The sequence below is a fragment of the Coffea eugenioides genome, chromosome 7 (assembly GCF_003713205.1).
Source record: "Coffea eugenioides isolate CCC68of chromosome 7, Ceug_1.0, whole genome shotgun sequence".
Lineage (NCBI taxonomy): Eukaryota > Viridiplantae > Streptophyta > Magnoliopsida > Gentianales > Rubiaceae > Coffea > Coffea eugenioides.
Genome location: NC_040041.1, coordinates 17,028,992 through 17,038,993, shown reverse-complemented (window position 1 = coordinate 17,038,993; position 10,002 = coordinate 17,028,992). Strand labels below are relative to the sequence as shown.

General features: G+C 30.5%; 1 long non-coding RNA gene across 1 annotated transcript in view; it reads right to left on the bottom strand.

The window, feature by feature from the left end:
• LOC113777575 overlaps positions 1-4,536 on the bottom strand; it is a 26,342-nt gene extending 21,806 nt beyond the window's left edge. Inside the window, exon 1 of the long non-coding RNA XR_003469203.1 lies at positions 4,131-4,536. This is a non-coding gene — a long non-coding RNA (uncharacterized LOC113777575). The remainder of the gene's footprint in view (positions 1-4,130) is intronic.
• Between the last annotated feature and the right edge of the window lie 5,466 nt (positions 4,537-10,002).

Below are 10,002 nucleotides of genomic sequence, written 5' to 3'. Positions count from 1 at the left end.
TGTATTTTACATTTAATTTATTTCCTAAAATACATTATGTCCACGTTTGAAACACACTATCACATTTCCATCAAATAAGAATTTTACTCCAACTAACACTTCTCCCTTCACACACCTTCCCACTTCAATTAATACTCCTCCAATTAGCAATTCCACTTAAAACTCCTCCAACCCCATTAATACGAGATAACCACATAATTTTACAAAAAATCGTAATTTACCATCTCTTTCAACTTCTTTTTGGTATCAATCTCTTTCAATTTCTTTCTAGTATCAATCTTAGCTCTCAACTTAATTTCACCATGAACCATGCCCACCTACAAATATTTCGACAGCGCCTAAATTTCAAACTCGTCAGATTACAAAGGAGGAAACATTTGTAGTCACACCTATGCTAAAAATTCTCTCAATTAATTAATTAATGAACAATTATCTACATATTATTTTGAATTAATAATTGTAATCTATACATTTTTTGAATTGTTTTAAGTTAAATATTTTCTGATACTTGCTTAAATTCAAAGCATTAATATAGACAATATGTTCCATAAGTTATGTAAAAATTGTGGACAACCATGTCAATTTCATTCTTCAAAAATGGTGTGTATCCATTGTAATGACGTAGTCGACACTATTGTTAGGTAATTATTTTTATATATCTTTAATTTTAATTGCATTTTTTAATGTATATCACAATTTCTTCTTAAAAAATACAATGTTAACATACAAGTTAGAGATTCCAGTGGTAACCTGTACCTTGCACTCCAAGACAGCTGTCGCGCCCCATTTTTTGAAAAATAAAATGAATAAATAGTGAATTTTTTATTTGAAAAAAAATGAATACAAAGTACGGGTCTAAATGGGACTTGAAAATGCGACGATTTGACCCAAAATATAGTTTAAAAAGGGTTTTTGAATAAAAATCGGAGTCGCCACTTGGTATAGAGTTAAGGTGTACCAAGTCACCTAAAATGAATTTTTAAAGAAAAATGAAGTAAGAAAAATCCCTTTTAAACGACTCCTAGTCTACGTAAACCAACGAAAAAGGTTCGGGAGTCACATTTGACGAAGGGGAAGGCAAGGATAAAAATCCAAAGCACCCCTTCGACCTAGCCAAGGCTAGTTGCGCGATTTAGTCAAAGATTTTCTTGTTTTTAACCAAAAGATTTATTACATTTGGATGTACTATATGAATGCAAATCTAGACCTAGGGGGCATCGGGGGTAAAATTTCTTCTTCAAAGCTTGAGTGGTGCCAATCACATTAGTTGTGACGCCCAATAATGACTTTTTGGAGAGGTCACGAATGATGCACAAATATGAGACTCAAAGAAAAGGAAAAGAATAAAAATAATTATAGAAATATACATGTCTTAAAGGAATGCATCATATCGGGTACGGGGAAAACTAATACTCGTGACCCAATTTTCCCTTTGATAGAGGGAATACGAGCGTGCTAAGACTAGAAAAGCCAAACTCGTCCATATCCCATATTCAAGGGGTTATCCCTAGTCTAATCAGGCAAAATGCACTAATCTACCCCCTAATTTCCTAAATGAGATGCAAATCTAAATGTTATGTATACATAGGGGTAAGGGATATTTTATTAGAGGAAATATTATGTGAAAAAGATCCTAAAATTGAGAAAAATATGCATGAAGTGTAATCATACAAACATGATCTAACGAGAAAGGTCCCTAAGGGTCTAACATTGGACTAGCCCATGTCTATGAATCCTCACTAGCATTGGACTAGTGGGAAATCAGAACAAGGAACCACAACTAGCGTTGAACTAGTGTGGTGACGGGAAAGGAATCACAGCTAGCATTGGACTAGTGTGATAACATGCATTTATTACGGTCTAAGAAAATCAGATAAAGCATAATAAAACAAATAAGCACATAAATCATATAACACATATAACACATAGGCATGATATCTAGATGCACGTCCTAAGAAAGCGGTAACACATAGCACATAGGCATGCAACACACATAAGACAAGCAAAACAAATAAAGCCCTAACTATTACATTCGGGGGGGAAGCCTACTACAATCTAAGAGGGAAGGAATTAAATGAAATGATATAATAGCCTAACTATTACAATTGTGGCATTCAAGTGCCTTTCAAATGATCAAAAATTGAACTAAAATAAAATAAAAATACTAAATTAAAACAAATAAAGCGAATAAATAAATTAAAATGAAAGCATTCAGATGGCATGCAATTGAGCACATAAAGTCACATAAGGCACATAAGGTCAAATAAAGTCAAAAATAAAGGATAGAGTGTACCTCCCTTGAGTTGGGGCTCTAATGAAGTAAAGTCACTTATTTACCCTCCAAAATACAAAGAAAAGGTCAAGACATCACTTTAATTAACCAAACAATCACAAAGATAAAAATGAATCATGAAATTGGGTCAATTAAATCATATAAACAACCTACATTCAAGAAGTCAAGAGAAGAAAGGACCTGATTGCAAAGATTGATAAAATTTTAGGGCCAAAATTAAAGAAAAATAAAGTTTAGGGGCCTATTTACAATTAAATTAGGGACCCAATTGGAAGAAGTTAAAAGTTTTTAAGGCCTTAGTGAAAATATCCGAAAGTCAGGGGACTGGAATGAAATTTCATCATCAGGCTTCTTGACTTAACAGGCCATTGGGCCCTTTCTTTTATTTGTTGGGCCATAAGTCATTTGGCCCAATCGAAACCCAAGCAAAATTGATGGGCTAGCCTAATTGTTTTTGCCAATTAAACTCAATTTTAAAACCCCAAATAAAACCCAAGCAAAAGTGTTGGGCTCTATCTTCCTAAGCCCAAGTCAGAAACCCAACAAAAATAAACTAAACCACTTTTACAAATCCAAGCAAAAGTTATTACCCATCCTAAACCAAAACTAAACCCAACAAGATTGGTAAATCAACTAAGATTATTAAGCCACAACTATGATCTAAATCCCAGAATTAAATTTTCAAAAAAATCACATAAAGTAGACAAACATAGGATTAAGCTCAAGAAAGGCAAAATGGATCTAATTTTTCCAAATTTTGAGGCCACGGTGAACAAGGGGAAGACTTGAGAGGTTAAAATGCAACGCAGGCAGGGGCCTAATTGAAGTACTTATGAAGGTGTTGGGGGCAAATTATGAAGCTCAGAAAAAATCCAAGACCAAATCACAAAACAAAAAGAAAATGGAGGGACTGAAATCACAATTTTGGTCAAGTGATCATCTTCTCCAACGAGCTAATATCGGGCCTGTTTGGCACCCTAGTCTTTTACCAAGTTTTTTAGCTACTAGTTTTTTAACAACTTTTGCTACAGGAACCCCAAAAAACTTTTCAAAGTTTTTTACCTACACATTTCAAAAATCTATACACAAAAAATTTCTTAAAAACTTTTCTTCCTCCCTCACCCAACCCACCACACCAGACACCGCCTCCACCACCTCTCTCGGCGCCGGTCACTTATTCCGGTGCCGCCGGTAACCTCAAAAAAAAATTTTGAATTTTTGAGTCCCTCACCCTCAAAAATTTATTATATATATTATATATTTATATATTTATTTAAACATATTATAAATATTTTATTTTATTTAAAATATATTTTTATATATTTATATAAATATTATATACCATATAAATTAATATTTTTCAGCTTTTTTTCGATTAGCAATACCAGAAATTTGGTTTCGATTTTGACCATTCCAACAAACAATGAAACTCACAACACTCCCTCTCATAACATCAATTCGAATTCACTCGACCGAAAGCATAAGGAACAGACACATCAAAAATTCTCGAATGCGAGGAAGTGAACTGGCCGACTAGGCCAGTTTCTTCATGCGCAAATATGCAGACAAATCACCCCTTCAACTAAAGTTTTCAATCAGGCATTTTGCCAAACAGCAAATGGGCATAAAAATTTTACCAGATTCTTGCTCAAATTAAAGTAATAACCAGCCCCAAAAATGATCAGAAACCAAGACATTCAGCTCAATCAACATATACAGCATGCATATTCCAGAATTGAGGCCAATTAGCAGAAAGATTACACTAGAGGAAGCCATGGCAGTTCCATTTCAAAAGCTAGACAAGAACTGAAAATTTTTTGAGAGAAATGAAACTTACAGTGCTTTCGTTCGGTGAGCATCCGCAGGCGACGATGGTGAATTCCGGCGAGATGGCGGCGAGCAGCGGTGGTGGATGAAGACTGGTGGTGGCAATGGTCTGTTCAAGAGCTATTGGAAAGGGAGTGGCCGTCTGCCGCCCCTTTTCCTTTTCTTGTTGCTCGGTTTTCCCTTTTCCCCTGTTTTTGACTGCAGTTGCGGCCCTCTCTGTTTTCCTTGGCTTTTTCTCTCACCGAAGCTCCCTCTATTGCTCTCCTAAAAAAAATTAGATCCTTCCCTCCTCCTCTGTTTTCCGTTTGTTTCCTTCTCCCCGTCGTCTCCCTCAAATTCCCAGTCTTTCTTTGGTTTTATTTTTTGCTGAAACCTCTCTCGGCTTCCTCTGTTTCTTTTCTCTTTTTTTCAGTTTCTTTTCTTTTTCTGCTCTTCCCTCATCCGACCCCCTTTTTCTATCTTATGGCTGTTTTCATTTTAAAGGCACCCCAAAGAGACTAAACCTAAGATGAAAGGCCAAGATTTTCTCCTCCTAATAGGCTTATGTGTCTTATTCTTGTCCCCTTGATTGACTTTTTCTTCTTTTCCCTTTTTCTTTTTCTTTTCCCTTTTCTTTTCCAAAAACCTAGAATCGAAACAAACAAAAATAAAAGTTAAATGATTAAATGATTAAAGTTTAATTAAATGATAAAAATGACTTAAAAATAAAAGACTAAAAGTAAATTAAATTAATCAAAAATAAAAATAATAGTAAGCAAAATACCTTAAAAAATTTGGTGTCTACAACAGGCATACACGATTCATATTTCATTATGATGCTTCTTATTGTAGAGATTTAAAAGGGAAAGTATAAATTATTTATACATATATATTTTTATAAAATATTATTTACAAACTTTGTAAAACAAATGATAATTCTAAATTCCGTATGCTCTTAATTGTTAGGAATATAGTGGTACATTGCTCGACCAACACATTAATTTATGCAAAAATCGTGCATTCTCACTTATAGTACAAACTCCACAAAATTCAACAAAATTAATTAAACCCCCAATACTAGTATTCGGACTTGGAGTTGATTGGTTTGAAGAATGTTCTCACCTTCATAGAAGATTATCAAATCGAAGGCAAAATATTTGTAAGTATTTCATTTACTTATCAAGTTAAATATTCAGTTATATTTAATTGAACCCTTGTGTCGCTCAATTTATGATATAGATTTCTACTTTTTTTTTTAGGAATTAACTTCCATCAATGTGGTAGTTTATAAATAAAGAGGAAGTTTTTATCATATATTGAACTATTGCTACAAAATCTCATTTTTTTTTAACTATACTTTCATGTGCCCTAAATTATACAAACAATTACGTACATTTCTTACTCTTTTTAAATTCCTCCTTCGATTATAATTTCTTCCAAAAATGTTATCCCTCCCTACCATGTTCTCATTTTTTTGTGCCACTTCTCATTAACTTTTCCCTACTTTTCATTACCCTCATCCTCACCTTTTTAACCCAAACTTTTCATATCCCTTCAACTCTTTTTTCTCCTACAAACTTTACATTTTTTTTCACTCTACCTTGCTTCTATCAAATTATGTAATCTCTTACCGAATTTTGCACCCTATTTACCTTATATCCTGTTACTCTCCATATATAGTTGTAAATATAACCAATTTTTCAACTTTCTCTTCAACAAATAAGTATGGGTATGCAATTTTATTAACTTTAAATGGGCAATCCAATTAAACTCATTAATTAGTAGCTATTAAATGGATAGATTGTGACTACCTATTTGGACCTAATTAAATTAGACTTAGATTCAAATTCATTAGTAACAAATTCAATAATTATATTCTACTTTTTGCAAAGGATACTTAATGTTCTTTTCCTATTCTTTTAATTTTTGTTAAATTTTATCCTATTTCTTTCGCAACGGATCTTCTGTCCCATACCCTATGCCATTCTCTGTCCCATTTTTTATTATATTGCTATTCCTCCTACATAAACACCATGTTTTAGTTTTTTTTTTTGTTTTTTTAAGATCCAATAATTATTAACTGAATAAAGAATAAATACAACAATTTCAAAAAAAGTAATATATAATAGAAAATTAAAAAATACAACAGAAAATTCATAAAAAATCTAATTTTTTTATGCATTTTGATTTTTTGAGTTTGTTAAATTTTGTATATTATTCAGTTAATAGTTATTGGATCTTAAGGAAACAAAACAAAACAAAAACATGGTGTTTATGTAGGAGAAATGACAATATAATAAAAAATGGGACAGAGAATGGCACAGGGTGTGGGACAGAAGATCCGTTACGTATTTCCTCCTCCCTCCCTTCTTTCAAAGTTTTAATTAACTGATTAAGTATAAATTGATTTTTTGCATTCACACTTAAATTATTTTGAGATTCTTATAGAGTGACAAAATTAAAACTCCTTATGATCACCACTATGGGTTTTTCTATGTAATTTTTTAGATAAAAATTTATTTATTAATGCAATGTGTTCTTATTTTTGTTGATTACAATGATGTATTATTTTGTTGCTCAAAGAATATGGGAGAAAAAATAAATAAAATTTTACAATGGATTGTAAATGGGTAAGATAACCAAAATCACGTAAAATTATATCCATTTAACCCATATAAATCATACATTTTGATAGTTTCATCCCAACCCACAACTGTAGCTTCTTACCCTCCCCAATCCTATACTCCTACCTTTATACTCCTTTTACTATTTAGGATTCATTACCTTATGTTTACCCTTTCCGGCCCTATACTTCAATCTTTCTATTCCTTTTACCATTTAGGATTCATTATCTCATTTTTCAATTTTTTTTTCAAACAAAGAGTTAGAATTATAGTCATGAAGGAAAATAATTGGGCATAACTTTGGTGAAATACTACTATTTTTTGTGATGATCACCCAAGATAATCGTTTAAACAAATATTTGTTTTAAAATTTTTGATAAACACTCCAAAAAACAACCATCTAAATGCCCCTTTTATTAATTTATAATTCATATCAAAATTTTGTTTTATGTGCACTTTCTGATGTACGCGTTATATGTGAAATTATCCAAATGAAAATTTGCGCATGTAAAAAATTATCTAGGTAACGTTGTATGTCAGAATGCTTATTTCATTGGTTGGAATCATTATCTAATAGGATAAGTTTAAAGCTAAAAAAATTAATTTAGTTGCAGAAGGTAAAATGGTTAAAGAATGGCTATAATTGGGTATGTTATCTAAATGTTTGACAAATCTATATATATATCTGGAAGAACAGTGCTAAAAATATTATTATATAAATGATTAAAAAATGAGACTAATCACATTATTCCTCAGATTTGACAAATCAATCTTATTAATCATGGAATAAATTGGGCCAAAGTGATAAAGTTGCAAAGGGGTGAATGATTTTAACATGAAACTAATCAAATTATCCAAAATTATTTTCTTTACTTATGGAAGGAAAAAGGGGTTAAAGTTTGAAAACAAACTATAAATGATTTATTAAGCAATCATTTTAAGTAGGAAAGAAAGTTTTAAATTTTAAATTTGAATTGTCATCGGATCTATATGTATTGCAGGGGAGGTTTTAGTGGAGGCCTCATGGATGGCTTCCAAATCTCCCCTACTTTTTTCTAGATTTTTCATTTATTTTAATACATAAATTCAATTAAAAAGTTTGAAATAGTGTTATTTACAACTACTCCTATGACAATTCAAATTTAAAATTTAAAACTTTCTTTCCCACTTCAAATGAGTGCTTAATAAATCATTTATAGTTTGTTTTTAGATTTTGACCACTTTTCCTTTCATAAGTAAAGAAAATAAATTTGGATAATTTGACTAGTCCCATATTAATTCACCCCATTACAATTTTATCACTTTAGCCCATTTTATTCCTTGATTAATAAATATTGATTTGTCAAATCTAAGGAATAATCTGATTAGTCCCATTTTTTAATCATTTATATAGTAACATTTTTAGCACTTTTCTTCCAGGTATATAAATAGATTTGTCAAATATTTCAAATAACATATCCAATTATAACCATTCTTCAACCATTTTATCTATTGCAACTAAATTAAATTTTTTTAGCCTTAAACTTATCCTATTAGACGATTATTCCAACTAATGAAATAAACATTTTGACATACAATGTCATCTAAATAATTTTTGACATGCTCGGACTTTCATTTGGATAATTTGCATATAACGCGTACATCAGAAAGTGCACATAAAACAAAATTTTTATATGAATTTTAAATTAATAAAAGGGGCATTTAAATGGTTATTTTTTTGGAATGTTTATCAAAAATTTTAAAACAAATATTTGATAAAACAATTATCCTGGGTGATTATCACAAAAAATAGTAGTATTTCACCAAAGTTACACCCAATTACTTTTCCTTGATGACTATAATTCTAACTCTTTATTTGAAAAAAAAAAAACACTTGAAAAGTGAGATAATGAATCCTAAATAATAAAAGGAACAAAAAGACTGGATTATAGGGTTGGAAAGGGTAAAAGAAGATATTAAATCCTAAATAGTAAAAGGAGCATAAAGATAGGAGTATAGGATTGGGGAGAGTAAAGTCAAGGAAGCTGTAGTTGTAAATTGATGAAATTATCAAAATGGGTTATTTATGTGGATCAAATAGATATTAGTTTTACATGATTTTGGTTATCTTATCCATTTACAATCCACTACAAAATTTTATTTTTTTTCGTCCGATATGCTTTGAATAACAAAATAAGATATCATTGTAATAAAAAAAAATAAGAACACATTGCATTAATGAATAATTTTTTACCTAAAACATAAAAAAAAAGTTACACAAAAGAACCAATAGTGGTGATCAAAAGGAGTTTCAATTTTGTCGCTATTTAAGAATCTCAAAATAATTTAGGTGTGAATGCAAGAAATTAATTAACACTTAATGAGTTAATTAAAACTTTAATGGAAGGGAGGGAGAAAATAGGATAAAATTTAACAAAAATTTAAAAAAATAAAGAATAAGAAAATAATGTTAAATATGCCTTTGCAAAAGGTAGAATATAATTATTGAATTTGTAGTTATTTAAATTTACTTACTAATGAATTTGAATCTACATCTAATTTAATTAAGTCTAAATAGGTAGTCTCAATCTATCTATTTAATAGCCACTTATTAATGAATTTTAATTGGATTACCCATTTGAAGTCAATAAAATTGTATACCCATACTCATTTGTTAAAGAACAAATTGAAAATTTGGTCATTATTTACAACTATATATGGAGAGTAACAGGACAGAAGGTAAATAAGTTGTAAAATTGGATAAGAGATCGCATAATTTGATAAAAGTAGGGTAGGGTGAAGAAAAGATAGAATTTGTGTGAGAGAGAAGAGTTGCAGCCTGGAGGGATGTGGGAAGTTTGGATTAGCAAGGTAAGAAAGAGAATAATGAAGAGTAGAGGAATGTAAACAAGAAGTGGCGCAGAAAATGAGAACATGGAAGGGAGGGGTAACAATTTGTGGTTGCTGTACTTTCAATATTTCTTTAGATATTTTTGACCTTTATTCATATTTTTTAATATACGTTAAGGTTTTAAATAAAGTACATAAATACAATATAAATTAGATACTAAAATAGCACTCTTTTAATTTTTTTAACCTTTTTTCATGTAACTAATATAAATAATTCATTTACTATTATAATTATATTAAACGTAAATCCGTGCATAGCACGGGTTGCAATACTAGTTAGTTGTAAATCATACTATTTCAAACTTTTTAATTGAATTTATATATTAAAGTAAATGAAAAATCTAGAAAAAAAAGTATGGGAGATTTAGAAGCCATCGAAGAGACCTTCAT